This window comes from Bos javanicus, chromosome 25 (genome assembly GCF_032452875.1).
Source record: "Bos javanicus breed banteng chromosome 25, ARS-OSU_banteng_1.0, whole genome shotgun sequence".
Taxonomy (NCBI): Eukaryota; Metazoa; Chordata; class Mammalia; order Artiodactyla; family Bovidae; genus Bos; species Bos javanicus.
This window is the reverse complement of record NC_083892.1, coordinates 39315994-39332760: the sequence shown is the minus strand read 5'-3', so window position 1 is coordinate 39332760 and position 16767 is coordinate 39315994. Positions and strand designations below refer to the sequence as shown.

General features: G+C 45.3%; 1 long non-coding RNA gene across 4 annotated transcripts in view; it reads left to right on the top strand.

The window, feature by feature from the left end:
* The window catches only part of LOC133238796 (uncharacterized), a 122493-nt gene that overhangs the window by 79731 nt on the left and 25995 nt on the right, over nucleotides 1-16767 (top strand). For 3 of the 4 annotated variants that reach the window (XR_009733631.1, XR_009733630.1, XR_009733633.1), the window contains one exon: nucleotides 10799-10909. This is a non-coding gene — a long non-coding RNA (uncharacterized LOC133238796). Of the gene's footprint in view, nucleotides 1-10798; nucleotides 10910-11043; nucleotides 16765-16767 lie in introns of those variants that run through there. The other variant, XR_009733632.1, reaches the window with a different exon arrangement.

Below are 16767 nucleotides of genomic sequence, written 5' to 3'. Positions count from 1 at the left end.
CCTTCCTGCCCCTTCAGAACCATGCGTTTGTCTTCCGTGTCTGTAGGCCCGTCTAGCACCATTTGTTGAAGAGAATATTCCCCCTTGCTGATTTGCTTTGGCATCTTTGTCACAAATTAATCATATATGTATGGCTGTATTCCTGGGCTCTCTATTCCATCACAGTCCAAGAGAAATAGAACCCAAGCTATAAACATAAGTAGCAGGTATCATTTTGAATTTTCTGGTAACCACATATTACAAGGCAGGCAGCTATTGGACTGCTATATTAATAACGTGTAGTTTAGTCACCCAGTACCCGCAGGCACTGTTTTATGAATGAACCCAGCCTGGCAAACACGGGCAATGGGGTGTCATGAAGTGTGCATCAGGTGAAATAAAACAGGCTCAGTCGGTCCATAGGCTGGAGCCTCAGCTGAAAGCTGAGCCCATGAGTTGTGACTTCAGTGCAATGTTATGTGAAGTTGTTAGTGTTAGTCGCTCAGTCGTGTCCGACTCTTTGTGACCCCATGGACTAGCCCACCAGGCTCCTCTGTCCACGGCATTTCCCAGGCAAGGATACTGGAGTGGGCTGCCATTCCCTTCTCCAGGCGAAACTGTGTACTCAGCGCTAAACATCTCCTCCCAGCCTGGCTCAGGAGAGCAAAGAGCAGGATGCTAGATCTGTGATCAATACCATGAGTAATACAAAGTTTATTTAACTCTAAGAGGCAAGAAATTGTTAAAAGACGGAAATAAATCTTAAAATAAGTGTTAGTTAAAACTAACCTATAATATTCTATGCCCGCCTCATGGATTAAGTTTTTAAAAGCAATCAGATGAGACTTACTGGTTAAAAAAACAAAGATTTAAGGGAGAAGTAACATTAGGAGAACAAAGGTTGTGAATCAGCGTGTCTTTAGAATTATCGATTAGTTAACAAAAAATAAACAGAGACAGAACAAACTGCTGGGCTCAGCACCACTTTCCTGACTCCAACCCCCGTAAAAACAGCAGAAAATGTAGTTTTAATGAGAGTGAATACATAATAGGACTAGACTGACTGTAGAAGAGTTTTTTTTTTTTTATTTTATTGAAGTGTAGTTGATCTTACAGTGTTCTGCTGATTTCTACTATATAGGAAGATGATTCCATTATGCATGTGTATACATTCTTTTTTATACGCTTTTCTACTGTGGTTTTTTCAAATATCTATCTGTGTCTTTATTTGGCTGCCTGAGGTCCTAGTTGCAGCACCCAGGGTTTTATTTGCATCACATGGGCTCTTGCGTTGTGGGAAGTGGACTCTCTAGTGTACGGGCTCTGCCGCGCGTGGGCTCAGCTGCTCCATGGGATGTGGGATCCTAGTTCCCAGCCAGGGATCGAACCCGTGCCGACTGCATTGCAAGGCAGATTCTCAACCACTGGACCTCCGGGGAAGTGTCCTTTATGGTTTATCATAGGATATCAGATCTAGTTCCCTGTGCTATGCAGCAGGACCTTACTGTTCATCCGTTCTCTATATAATAGTTCGTATCTGCTAACCCCAACCTCCCTGTCCTTCCCTCTCCAACTAGAAGATTTTCTGAAGATTAGAAAGCACACAGAACATGATCTATGGAGGGAGAAAAGACAACAAAAGCAGTAGCCCAAAAGCAACAGGAAAGCTGGGGGTGTCGTTGAAGGATGTTCTGAGCCCACAGGACAGCTGGGACGAGAGCCCAGGGCACCTGGCTGCACCCGCTGACTTCTCCCTCACAGTCCTTCTCTCTGCCAAACGTTTGCCTAAGTAAGTTAGTATTTTAAAAGTGATCTCAAGTTACAATACTTTGGCCACCTGATGCGGAGAGCTGACTCACTGGACAAGACCCTGGTGTTGGCAAAGACTGAGGGCAGGAGGAGAAGGGGGCCACAGAAGAGGAGATGGTTGGACGGCATCATCCACTCGATGGACATGAGTTTGAGCAAACTCCGAGAGACAGTGAAGGAAGGGAAGCCTGGTGTGCTGTGGTCCATGGGATTGCAAAGAGTCAGACACAACTGAGCGACTGAGCAACAGGTTATAGAACTTACAACGCACAGGGAGCTCAGCTCGGTGCTCTGCGATGACGCAGAGGGGCTGGGATTGGGAGTTGGGGAGCGTGGGAGGGGAGGTCCCAGAGGGAGGGCCGACTGTGTGCACAACAGAGACTAGCACACACTGTAAAGCAATTGCACTCCAATAAAGAACAACTTTAAATGAAACTAAGATCAGAAGAAAGGAAGAAAGAAAAATTCCCCCACTAAAAAGCATCGCATAAACAACAAGGTCCTACTTATAGCAAAAGAACTATATTCAGTGTCCTGTAATAAACCATAATGGGAAAGAAGAAAATAACAATAAAAAATAAATAAAGTACAATGGGAGAAAAGCATCCCGGTTCATTACCACAAATAGCATTTCTTTTACATTTTCCTATGTTCAAGTATATTTTACATACGCTTATTTGTAAGAGAAGCAGGCCTACAAGTTTTTGTCCTGTTTTTCATTTAACCTTATATAACATATTTGGGGACAGGAGGAAGAGGGGACGACAGAGGGTGAGATGGCTGGATGGCATCACCGACTCGATGGACGAGAGTTTGAGTGAACTCCGGGAGTTGGTGGTGGACAGGGAGGCCTGGCGTGCTGCGATTCATGGGGTGGCAAAGAGTCGGACACGACTGAGCGACTGAACTGAACTGAACTGAACATATTTGCCATCTTGTCACTGAATCTTCACAGCTTTTGTTTTTAACATCTACATAATATACGTTGATTATGATTTATTTTCTTTTTTCCTTCTTTTTGACCATTTGGGTTGTTTCCAATTTGTGCTATTATAAATAATGCTGTAATTGACATCTTTATTTCCTTGGCTGAATTTAAATCTGTTTCATGAATTAAAAGCAGCTGAATTGACTTCTGCTTCATTCCTTTTTGAACAGAAATGGAATGTCCTGGTTTCGTAACAAGGAACAGTCTAAATTTAGGTTTACAGATCAGGCTGTATGACAAGTCACAATCGCAGTGGCAGAGTTCCTAAAGCGTTTCAGCGTCTACTCAGCTTGCTTGTTCCTCTTTTGGGACCACAGTGAGTCCGTGTTGCTTTGGTTTACAAAGAATCTCAAGATGGATAATCTTACCCTTGACGGGGCTAATTCTGTCTTCAACAGTATGACTTCCAGATGCACTACTTTCTGCAGTTCTTTCTGTTCTTGACCAAGGTCAAGGTCAACTGTGAATGCATAATTCTCAAGTCATTTAAAATACTAGGTAACACTGAGGGGGTTTCTGTTTTTTCACAAAGTATTTTGTTGCTCCAGAAAAGTAGTGTATAATGATATTATGGCAGAAATGGGGTGCATGATTTTTTTTTAATAATTTGAGGTCTTAGAAATTTTGAATATGATACTGAAAATTTTAAACTCAACAAATGAGTAGGAGATTGATAGAACTAAAAATAGATTATTTCCTGACGTCCCTGGAGGTCCAGTGGTAAATCACCATGCTTCCACTTCAGGGGGACTCAGGTTCAATCCCTGGTCAGGGAACTAAGATCCCACATGCCCTGTGAGTTCCCCCCACCCAAAAAAAAAAGGAAAAAAAGCTAAAAATGGATTATTTCCTGAATAATTGAACCATTCCAAAGCCATCTAACATGAATTTCATAAGTAGAGAATTAAAGAATGGAGGAGAGGAAAAAAATTAATAATAAAATTATCCAGAGTTAAAAGACACAATATTGGGGTTGAATAGGTTCACCGTAAGTTGATCAGAATGCATGAAAACAGAGAAGCAAAACCATGGAGTGAAGAGAAAGTCCAAAAAGATTACAAAGCAGACAAGAGAAAGAGCAGGAATAAAATTAGGTTCTGCCCTCTCATTGGCAACAGTGGATAGACAATACAAAGGGGCAGCAACCTGAACAGTCTGAGGATAAAACTACCCTGAACCAGCATTTCAGACGCAGTCCAAAAGCAGGACTTCAGTGTGAGATCAAAATCAAGACACTTCAGACATACCAGAACTGAAAGCATTGACCATCCATAAATCTCTTTTGAACAAATTTGTTAAGGATTTGCTCCACTAAAACAAAAATAATGAATTTAAGAAGGCAGCACAAGATGCAAGTAACTATACGAGAAAAAATTAAATCACTCCAACAGTCATCTCACGAGCTCCACGTGTAGACAGCTGAGAGAATGGAGGGGACAAAAAATTAGGTCTGACAATTCAGGAGGCATAACAGTCTTAAACGTGTCATTGAAAACTTTAAGCTGAAAACACCTAAAGAATCCCACTTGGGAAAGGTGTGTTAGCAAGAAGAGAAGGAGGCTGGTAGGAAATAAGAGGAGTAAAATTATGTGAAAAGTCTAGTCTTGCTGAAGAGAAAATTAAAAATCTGATTAACTCTGGACATGTTTTAAATTTTAAAACAGTTATTGCAAAAATAGAATTATATGTATAACTTCTTAATTTCAAACCACTGGAGGAAAAATAATAAACATGATATGGTCAATCTTCAAAAGACAGGAAATAAAACATAAATTAAGATGGGGAGAATGTATTAATATTAAAACATATTGGTAACAGCAACAAGTAAAAACCTGTAAAGTTCTCCTATTAAGAGGAAAAACTGTTTAGAACGTATCAGATAGTAGCCGCTATGTGTATTTAAAACAAATGACCTGAGACAAATGACACAGAAAGTTTGCAATTAAAGAGATAACAAAAAGACGGCTTCTAGTTAACGTTAAGAAAACAGGTAATTACTATGCATTTTAAGCTATATGTGGAGTAAGATGGAAATTTTACTTTAAGTTAATTCATAACATAATTTTAACAATAAGCTAATTCATAACATAACTTTAAAATCTGCTCGTTAGTCCAAAATTAAAAAGGAAGATCAAAATTCAGTGAGACCAAAAATTACCCATCATCTCAAGAACTTAAAAAAAGTAAGCTGCAAAATAAACTAAAATAAGAAGACAAGAAGGAAATATTAAAGAAAAGAAATTAATTTTTTAAAAATATACAACAGGGAGGATAAAAAAGCCAAAAGTCCTATCTTTGAAAAGATAAAATCAGTAGAGTAAGATTAGTGGTTCTCTGGCAAGAAAAGAGAATGAATAAATAAACATTAAGGGTAAATAAGATAACGTTTCTACAGATATTTAGACAGTAAAAATAAGAGCGAATTTGCTAATGGGAGCAAAGTTATACACTTGAGAATTTAGGTGACATTGGCAAATACACAGAACACCACCACACCTCACCAAAACTGACACAAGAAGAAACAGAAAATTGGCATAGTACTATTAAATGCAGGCTTCCAGCCCAGCACAGTCCAACCCAGAAGGGAGAGTCAACGCTAAAACAGGCTTGGAGTTTTGATAATGTCTCAAGTCAGACAAGTTGATTTGAGATTGTTTTTTGCTTCTAAACTGACCTGGGAATGCCTGTCCTGTAAAAATGAACCCAAAATTTGTGGGCTAGCCAAATTTTTACTGGGAGGCAGAGGAAAGTTACTAAAACAACAAAGATTTTTTAAAGATTTTTTTGATTTTTGTCCGGAATCAATGTTTTACTCATCACCCGGGGTATAGATAAGTGTAAGTGAAAGTGAAGTCGCTCAGTCGTGTCCGACTCTTTGGGACCCCATGGACTGTAGCACACCAGGCTCCTCCCTCCATGGGATTCTCCAGGCAAGAGTACTGGAGTGGGTAGGGATTGAACCTGGGTCTCCAGCATTCCAGGCAGAAGCTTTAACCTCTGAGCCACCAGGGAAGCCCTGGGTATAGATAGCCCCTACTGAATTCAAGATTTAAAAAATATTTTCCAGAGTTATTGACATATCGCATTGTATACATTGTATATAATTTTTACTTGTTTATTTGTCTGACTGTGCTGAGTCGTCTTAGCTGCGTGTGCTCTCTGCTCTAGTTGCAGAAGGTGGGGGCTCCTCTCTGGTTGCGGTGCGCGGGCTTCTCGCCGCAGCGGCTTCCTTTGTTGCGGAGCACCGGCTCTGGGCGCTCGGGCTCCCGCAGTTGCGGCTCCCGGGATCTAGAGCGCAGGCTCAGTAGTTGTGGCGCCCGGGCTTCGCCGCCCCTCAGCGTGTGGGTTCTTCCCAGACCCGGGATAGACCCCCGTGTCTCCTCCATTGGCACGCGTGCTTCATCGCTCAGTCCTGTCCAACCCTTCGCGACCCTTTGGACCCTAGCTCGCCAGGCTCCTCTGTCCATGAGATTCTTCAGGCAAGAGTACTGGAGCAAGTTGCCATTTCCTCAGCCAGGGGATCTTCCCAGGCTGAGGATTGAACCCCTGTCTCCTGCGTCTCCTGTATCGACAGGCGGATTCTTTACTGCTGCGCTAGCTGGGAAGCCCAGTTTTTATGCCAGTACCATGCTGTGTGACTGCTGTAGATTTACTGTCAAGTTTTAAATCAGTAAGTGTGATGCTCGGAGTTTCATGGCAGTTAGGACTCTGCACTTTGGCTGCTGAAGTCCGGGGTCCAGCCCCTGCTCAGGGAATTAAGATCCTGAAAGTCTCAAGGTGTGGCCAAAAAAAGGAACTGCGATGCCTCCAGCTTTCTTCTTTCTTCTTAAGATTGTTTCAGCTGTTAGGGATCTGTCATGGTTCCACTTGAATTTTAGTGTTTTTTTCTGTTTCTGGAGCCTAGTTAGAGGGTACTTTCAGGATCTACAGTCTGACTTTGTACAGACTGACTGGACTTACCTCCAGGGGTTCCCAGACCACAGCCAAGAGGGGCTGGAGCCAGTTCACGGGTGCTTCAGGGCCCACAGGCAGGACCCGGGTCTGTATGCCTGACACCTGAGCTGTGGGCGGGCCTAACTCTGGGTCTGGCTCCAGCTCCCTTGGCATATGGTGCCATGCCAGGACCAAGCCATATGGGGCTGAGGCTGAGTTCTCAGGGGTACAGAGCTGCTTCTGGCTCTGTAGCTGGGACCCTCGTCAGCAGCTCCTTTGCCAGGTACGAGCTTTCCCTCTCAAAATCCTCTCCTCCATCTAGGATTGCACTGAGCTTTTACAGCCTCACACCTGGATCCCAGAGCTCCTGCAGGAGCACTTTTGTAGGGTGCAAAAAAAGTGGATGTGTTAGTTGCTCAGTCGTGTTGGACTCTGCAACCCCGTGGACGGTAGCCTGCCAGGCTTCTCTGTCCATGGGATTCTCCAGGCAAGAACACTGAGTGGGTTCCCATTTCTTTCTCCAGGGGATCTTCCTGACCCAGGGATCAAACCCAGGTCTCCTACATTGGCAAGCAGATTGTTTACACTGAGCCACCAGGAAAGTCAGCCAAGTCTTCTGACTTTTCCCCAAAAATCAGAAACCTGAATTCATTTTTCTTGTTTCTGTACATTGCCAACTAAAGATAATTTTTCGAGACTTCCCTGGCACTCCAGTGATGAAGACTTTGCCCTCCAATGCAGGACGTGCAGATTCCATCCCTGGTTGCCTCTGGGCCAAAATTAAAAAAAAAAAAAATGAAACAGAAGCAGTATTCCGATAAACTCAATAAAGACTTCTAAAAAATGATCCACAATCAAAAAAAAAAAAAAAACTCATCTTTTTAAAAAAAGTCTTTAAAACCTACAATGAGCCCAGTAAAACTAATGTATGCACCTGATTCAGAAAAGATGTGAAACCTCTGATTTATGGCGAGGTCTAATCAGTGATAAATCACAGGGCGGTTAAATTTCCAGGCCAGAACTTTGGATCCAGCAGAGGAGGGGAGGTGGGGCTGGAAACATGAGAGGCACAGTCATCTCTTTGCCATGGAAACCCCACGGGAGAAGGTGTTTTTTTTTTTTCCCCCTGTATTAAGAAATCAATGGGAGATTAATAATAATCCTCTACATTGGCAGAGCACTTCAGCCTCGAGTGCTTGCTCATCCCTAATCTCATCTGATCCCTATAACGGCCCACGAGCTCGTCGAGAACACCCGCCGCCCTCTGACCCGATGAAAGGGAGGTAAGCGCTCACACGGGCGCACTGAGAGAAAGAGACACAGAAAGGAGACAGGAGGACCCAGATCTCAGCGGAAAGGCTCAGGATTAAGTTCGTTCTCCCTGATTTTTCATCTGCATCCTTTTATCGTCCATCTGTCTGACATGCGGTCCTGGTCCGAGGTTGCAGGAGGTGGATGGAGAGTGTTCATACAGGGCGGGGGGGCTTGGCAGGGGTGGGGTCAGGACTCTGAGCAGCGACAGAGAACACATCTGGCCAGATGTGTAAGGAAGACGCCACCCGCTGGCCGAGGACCGTGACCACGCAGTTTGCCACCATCTCTCCCACGCCTGTGAACCACCCTGCTTCTTTATTCCTCATCCCATAAACCCCCCAGCCCCTTGCCATGGGGAAGGGAGGCTTGACATTTGTTTTCCATCTCCTCGATTGGCTGCCTTGCCAATAATCCCGCTCTACGCTGCGGACCTGGGTGTCTCAGCGGTTTGACCTGCTGTGAGTGGGCAAAACAAACCCGGCTCGGTAACACTGACACCTGTTTCAGCACGGACGGACCTTGAGGACACTCTGCTAAGTGAACTGTCAGTCACGAGAAGACAAATCCATGTGATTCTGTTACAGGATAGAGTCTTGTAGAGAAGAAGGCTGGTGCCGGCTGCACAATACCATGAATGCGCTTAACTCCACTGACCCTTATGCTTAGAATCGGTTAAGACGTGTTTTACCACAATTGTTAAAGTTTTTAAGTGGGGTGAAGTCACAGAGTGGATGCAAGCCCTCTGGCCTCAGCCTCCCTCTGCTCCCCCTTTGGGCTTTGCAGTTTGACCCGAATTCCTAACCCACTGGTGATACTCTGCAGGTCTACACCTGGGGAGGTTTGCCAATTCTGCTTCCCCTCCCTGGGGTTCTTTCCCTGCTTTTTCTCATCTTTTGACCGAACCCACTCAAATGCTGTGAGATGGTTGGATGGCATCATGGACTCAATGGACGTTGAGTTTGAGCAAACTCTGGGAGGTGGTGAAAGACAGGGGAGCCTGGCAGGCTGCGGTCCATGGGGTGGCAACGAGCCAGACATGACTCAGCAGCGAAGCAGCGACAGCTCCGAGGGTTGCAGGTGTCTCTCTGGGCCCCCTCTTCATCATGCCTGGATCTCTACAGCCGCCCTCTCCATGATGTGTTGGCCGCATGTTTGCCTGTCTACACGTGTCTCCCCAGTAGACGTGGGCTGCGTGGGGCAGGGTGCCTGAAGGTATGAGGGTATCTGACATTCTCTTAGCCACTGGGGGCTGAGAGTGAAGACCCAACTATTGGGAGATAGAATGTCATTAAAATGGGATTATAGGGACTTCTCTGGAGGCCCACTGGTGGGAACTCTAAACTTCCACCGCAGGGGGCACAGATTCGATCCCTAGTTGGTGAACTAAGATCCCGCATGCTGCCAAAACAAGAGAAAATAAGTTTTAATGAGATTATTATGGGTGTAAACACACACCATGTGACTTGGTGGTGAATCTCCTCCCTCCGTTATAAGCAGAGCAGAGGGTCTTAGGCTGGTGTCCCTGGAATTTGGGGGCAAACTTTGGGGCCATCAGGGGCTCAGGAAGGCTCCACAGAGAGATAACAAATGGGTTCCTGGCCGGGCCCAGGCCTAAGATTCCTAGGAAACTGTGCAGTGGGGCAGGAACGCATTCTTAAACAGAAGTTCCTGTGTATACACGGGGCCTGGGGAATGGGTGGGGGCAGAGGAAGAATAACTGAGAGACTTTCAGAGGGCATCCCTGCACACTGGGGTGCACCTCACCTGACCCGACCCTTAGAAGGGGTTGGACCAGATTCCCAAGAAAAGCAGGCTAGGTAGTGAGCAGCCACAGAAATACATTTTTTTAAAAGTGATATCTCCACTTTGGCCACCTGATGCGAAGAGCTGACTCATTGGAAAAGACTCATTGGAAAGTCTTTCCTGGGAAAGATTGAAGGTGGGAGGAGAAGGGGACGACAGAGGATGCGATGGTTGGATGGCATCACTGCCTCGATGGACATGAGTTTGAACAAGCTCCGGGAGTTGGTGATGGACAGGGAGGCCTGGCGTGCTGCAGTCCATGGGGTCACAAAGAGTCGACACGACTGAGCGACGGAACTGATCTCCAGGAATATTTAAAAGCCCACTGAAAAGATACACATATAGACAGAAGAAATGAATTCAGAAATAGGCTCGCATATGCATAGTCCATTGATTCACTGCAAAGGTGCCAGAAGGAGAGATTGCCTTTTCAATTACTGGTGCCAGAACAAGTGGCATGTGGGTAAAAAATGATGTTATCCTTGGCTCACACTGTAAACAAACTTTAACCCAAAATGGGTCAGAGACTTAAATGTAAGAGCGAGATCCTAGAAACGGCCAAAGAAAAACACTCTTCATTGTGTGTCTGACTTTGGAGTAGGCAGAAATTTCTTAGATGTAACAGCAATATCACAATCCTTTTTTAAAAAAAAAAAAAGGTGGTAAGTTAGGCTTCATCAAAATTAAAAACTTTTGCTCTTGGGAAGACATCATTAAGAAAGAAAAAAGGCAAGCCACAGACTGAGAGATTTGCAAATCATACACCTGGTAACTTGTATCCAGACTATATAAGGACCTGCTATAACCCAACTGAAGATACTTAAAAGAGTTGAATAGACATTTTGCCCAAAAATCATACAAATAGAATGTATTCCTATATTTAAATATGTATTTGCACGCCCTCTCAATCAAGAAACCGTTGACATGCACATATTCTTTTTTTTTTTTTTTTTTTTGCTTTTTTGCTTTCAGGAAAACCTCTCGCCTGGTGCCCGCTTCATCCTGGAACAGCTAAGACAGTGTTAATTCCACGGTAGCAGCAGTTTCCTCGACCGCCCCGTGTAAGACTCACAGCCACAAACGGTAAGAACCACATCCGCCTGGTGATGTGAGACCCACCTGGGGCCTGTGAGTGAAGGTGGAGGAGCCGGGTGGACCGTAGGGCTGATGTGAGTAAGCAGTGACGTGTCTGTCAGTGTTTAACACCTTCTCTGCAGGGGGACCGGGGACAATCCTGAGTTGCCACGTTTGCCACTGTCCATGGTGTAAATACTCCCGTCCTGGCTCATTTCAAGCTAACATTGTGATGTCATCGAACCCAGAGTCGGGAAGAGATGCATGTGATCAGCTCTCCTGAGTAACCCAAACCGGTTCCAGCAATGAGATGCCGCTTCACACATCTCATCAGCAGAGCACTAAGCCAGACAATACCGAGGGTATAATATGAAGATGCGTTAAGTGCTGGTGGGCGTGGAAACTGATTCAGCCGCTGTGGAGAGCAGGGCGGTATTATTTGGTGGGATGCTGGTAGTCTGCAATCCAAAAATGTGTGCGGTTTTCTCTCTGGAGATGTGTAAACAGAGCTTCTTGCAACGCTGTTGGGAAGAGCCAGAAAGTGGAAGCAACCTAAATGTCCATCAATAGGAAAATGTATAAATAATCATGAAACAGTCATTGAGCGGGAGAATGCACTACAGCATTCTTAAAATTAATACGCTAATACATATATCAGGATGGCTGTATCTTAGAAGGCATAATGTGGAATAAAAAAAATCAAGCTTTAGGATGTTATGTGATGCATAACAGAGAACTTCTGTAGAAGTTTTAAATGCATAAAATGCTACCCAGTGATATGATACAGAGATATATATTCACTGAAACATGATGAAAAATTATTTTAAATAGAGTAGACAAATACATCTGAAATTTATGATAATATTGCTCCTGGGGAGAGAGAAAGGAGCTTGAAGCTGGGGATGGATGTAAAGGGTACTTCATCTTTATTATATTATTCTAGCTCCTTTAAATATTAAAAAATAGTGATTTGAAATAAAAATGACAACATTTTAATGGTTTAAATCCTGTATTCTGACAAATAGGGCATTGTACTGGTTACATTTTTCTTTATGTTTCTTGATATTTCAAAAAGTCCTTCAAAGCATCAGGGCACAAGCTCTTTATGATATGAGATTAACTCCATTCCTGTTCACTGGCAAATCTCACACACCACGTCCTCAGGCAGAGAGCGTGACTAGGTGGGTCCTTTCCTCGCAAGTGATGTGCCCCCTTCTCCAGGAAGCCCCTTTTGACGTCCTCCTCTGGGCTCCTGGTGGCACTTCATGAATGTAGCTTTGGTGACACTTGTCACACTGATTGTACAGTAATTTAATGTTTCCAGCTGGAGCTGGGGTCATCCCAAAGGTTCTCTTCACATGTCTGGATTGGAAAGACTCAAACAGCTGGGAAGTGGGGTGCCTGGGGTTTCTGAGACACTTCTATCTTTCTAGACAGATCCACAGATGATGAAGATAGATCGGTAGATGCAGATGGGTAATGGCTAAATAGGTAGATAGAGTGAAGACAGAGATAGATGAATGAATGATAAAGATGGATGATAAATAAAAGATAGATAACCCTTCCAGTATCCTTGCCTGGGAAATCTCATGGGCAGAGTAGCCTGGTGGGCTGTTCCATGGGGTCGTAGAAGAGTTGGGCACAACTGAGTGACTAAATAGACAGGTGTAAATGGAAGATAGAGATACTGGGGTATGTTGTAAATGTGCCATCTCTTACTCTAGAACCAACTGCTACACACTCAGGAATTTTGTGAGCTGGTCACCAAACCATCAGTAACTTGAAATTGACGGTGATGAGAGTATTTCCATCACAGAAATAAACTATACGTCAGGTCTGTTTTTGAGAGGGAGCAAGCTTATCTGCATCACTGGGTGTGGATAAAGAAATATTTATTTTCTCCATTCTGTGTAAATATATCCAGTTCTCCCAGCTTTGTCCACTGAGCCAAGATGAAAAGGTGAAGGGAGGTAAAACCTCCTCCCACTGCCTTTTAGGGAACAGTCGCCTCATCTGCTGAGGGTGGTCACCTCGCCCCCGTGCTCACCGAACCTCTAGCAGCTCCAGAAGGGAGCAGCCACCTCTGCAGTCAGCTGAGGCCTTGCCACAAAGTCACCCCCTGATATCTGTTCAGAGTCAGAGGAATAGAGAGGAAGTAATTATTATTTACACTTCTATTGAAAAGGCTTCACTTAAAACTGAAAGGAGGAAACTCCACAATTGGCAAGGAGGTTAAAAAAACAAAAGACACTGAGCAAAAATAGTTTCCCCTCTGTTGATCTAAGCTCCCCATGCCTTCTTTCAAAAGGACATCTTAAATCCAAAACTGAAATCAAGGACTTTGCTTTTTTGGTAGTTGTATTGGAATATAGTTGATTGACAATGTTGTGTTCATTTCCGGTGTGTGGCAAAGTGATTCGGTGACCATATATCCACTCCACATACGGTCACTACGGAATATTGATTAGAGTTCCCTGTGCTATCCAGCAGGTCCCTGTTGGTTATTTATTTTATATACAGTAGTGTGCGTATGTTAATCCAAACCTCCTAATGTATTCCTCCCGCCAACACTTCCCCTTTGGTAATAATAAGTTTGTTTTTGAAATTTGTGAGTCTGTGTTTAAGTTCACGTCTATCATTTTTTTAAATTAGATTCCACGCACGAGTGATGTCGCACATGTCCTTCTTTGTCTGACTTCACTCAGTATGATAACCTCTAGGTCCATCCATGTTGATGCAAATGGCATTATTTCGTTGTTTTTTACGGCTGAGTAATTTTCCACTGTGTGTGTGTGCGTGTGTGTGTGTATATAAAACATCTTCTTTGTCCAGTCTTCTGTCGATGGACATTTAAGATTGTTCCATGTTCTGGCTATTGGGAATACTGCTGCTATGAATACTGGAGTGCATGTATCCTTTTGAATTATAGTTTTTTCCAAGTATATGCCCAGGAGTGACTGCTGGGTCACAGGGTAGCTCTGTTTTAAGAGACTTCCAGCGTGTTCCCCACAGCGGCCGTACCAATTTGCATTCCCCCTCAGTGCTGGAGGCCCCCTTTGCTCCACGCCCTCTCCGGCATTGGTTGTTTGTAGACGTTTAGGTGGTGGCCGTTCTGACCGGCGTGGGGTGACGCCTCACCGTGGTCTTGGTTTGCATTTCTCTAATAATTAGCGACGTTGACCATCTTTTCACGTGCTTTTTGGCTTATCTGTATGTCTTCTTTGGAGAAATGTCTATTTAGATCTTACGCCCATTTTCCGATTGGGTTGCTTGTTTTTTTGACATAGAGCTGCATGAGCCGCTTGTATACTTTGGAAATCGATCCCCTGTTGATTGTAAAGTTTGCAGATATTTTCGCCCGTTCCGTGGCTTGTGTTTCATTTTGTTTATGGTTTCCATTGCTGTGCAAAAGCTTTTAAGTTTAATTAGGTCCCATTTGTTTTTTGTTTTTACTTTTATTCCTCTAGGAGGTGAATTCAAAAAAGATACTGCTGTGATTTATGTCAAAGAGTGTTCTGCCTATGTTCTCCTCTGATAAGAGTTTTATAGTATCCGGTCTTACGTTCAGGTCATCAATCCATTCTGCGTTCATTTTTGTGTGTGGTGTTGGAGAATGTTCTAGTTTCATTCCTTCACATGTAGCTGTCCCGTTTTTCCACGTGCTGCATCTTGAATGACAACCCAGCAGGACTGAGTTGTCCATATCCTGCACTTTCCGAGGAAAGGGCTGATCTCGACCAGCTCCAGGGAGATAACCTTGAAGGTCAAGGTATTTCCGGCCTGATAAGAGTTCCATGGGGGCTGTGGGCCACACCAGATTGTTAATGCCGACAGTGTGGCTCATGAAAGTGGTCTTGGGCCGAACCACACCTGTTTGACCTCTAGAGGGGCTGAAGACTGAACAACTAAGGTCAGCCACACGGACAGTCCATCCTTATGCGCCTGACCCCCAGCAGCACGCCTGGAAGGCAAGGCCCGGGCAGGCTCCCTGGCTGACACCAAGTCATGTGCGTCATCGCACATCATTATCAGGAGAACTAAGAATCGTCCGTTCCGTTCCACCGGGAAAAGACAGTGGGAAGCCTGCTCACGGACTCTGTCCCGCAATTCTCTTACCTTTGCTGATTTTCATCGATATCCTCTTGCTATAATAAACCGTAATTGTGAGCATAACCGCAGAACTGAAGGGGGGGGCCCCGTCGAGACAACCTCGGTGTTACAGTCCAACCGTTTTGCGTGTTCTTTCATTTTCTTTCATTCCCCGTTGAGCCCACCTATGGAAGAGCTCGCCACTTTCCACACACCCAGTGCTTTCTCTCATCGCCACGCTCTTCTTAGCACTAGGGTTAGCAGTACAGGATTTATGAGAGTGTGATTGTGAAATATGAGGGCAGAAAGCAATAAGGTGCTCAAATCATTGGTCGGAAAACACAGATGGCACTGCCCACACTGACCAGGCAAGGGCCCTGGCATGCAGTAGCTCACTCAATAGGGTGACCCATGGGCGTTTGGACTCATTATAGGAGGGTGTCCTTTAGGGTTGTCACTGAGTGCACAGAAGTGGGGGTGCCACAGAGGTCAGACTGCGGCAGAAGGAGTGGGAGATAGAGGCCAGCTAGAACAGATGATGACAACATATGTGTGTGAGTGTGTGTGGGTAAGTGTGTGCGTGCCACTCCACTGCGTCCCCCTGCACTAGTCCTCCTGGATCACCAGCTTTATCTTCCTGCAGGGTGTTGGCCTCCAGATGCTCACAGCCACGGGCTTGTCACAGCCTTCGCTGGTCTAGGCTGACCCCTCGCAGCTCCGCTGACCCCGTGGGCCACCAGTCAGGAGTCCTGGCTCACCCCACTCAGGCCGGCCCTCTTGGCCAAGCCACGAGATCAAGTAGAATTCTGCATCATGGGATGACTCCAGTGGCAAGGGTTCTGATGAGTCAGAGATTGAAGGAGAAGTAATAAAAACCGGTGGTGGAGATTCTGCCTCCAGAAGCCGGCCGTGCTGGTCACGTTCTGCTCCGTGAAGCCCCTCACATGTCCTCCGCCCCCACCCCACCCCCACCCTGCCTAGATCACTCACCCCCACCCGCCACGCTGACTCTCCCCAGCCAGGGAACCAGGGAAGCCTTTCTGGTCTTGCATGTGGAATGCTTTTTTTAAATCCTTTTCATCCTGTTCTCCCCCATCTCTATCTGCATATGAGAGAACTTTCTCAGCCTTTGAGGCCCAGGCTTCTGAAACCTAAAGCCATGAGATGACTTATCTTAGTCTGTTCAGGCTGTGATAACAAGATCCCTCAGCCTGGGTGGCGTTTATTTCTCCCAGTTCTAGAGGCTGGAAGTCCAAGGGCAAGACCAGCTTGGTTGCATCATGGTGAGGACCACTTCCTGGTTCACTGCTGGGGCCTCCTTGCTGAGTCCGCACGTAGTAGAAAGGGCCAGGGGAGCTCTGTGGGGTCCCTTTTAGAAGAACACTAATCCCCGTGGGCTTCCCTGGTGGTCCAGTGGTCAAGAATCTGCCTTACAATGTAGGGGCATGGGTTCGATCCTTAGTCAGAAAACTAAGTTCCCACTGACCTCAGAGCAAACAAGCCTGCACGCCATAACTCGAGAGTCTGCACCACAACGGAAGACTGCCCCCCCGCCCCCCACCCCATGATGTAATGAAGACCCAGTGCAGCCAAATGAATAAATAAAAAAAGAAAAAATAACACTAATCTCATCCATGAGGACTCCACCCTTGACCCCTCCCCACAAAGGCCTCACCTCCCAGTACCATCACCTTGGGGGTTAGGGTTTCAACACACAATTTTGCGGGGACAGAAACCTCCACACCACAGCCGTGGCTCTTTCTCTCTCTCTACGTTTC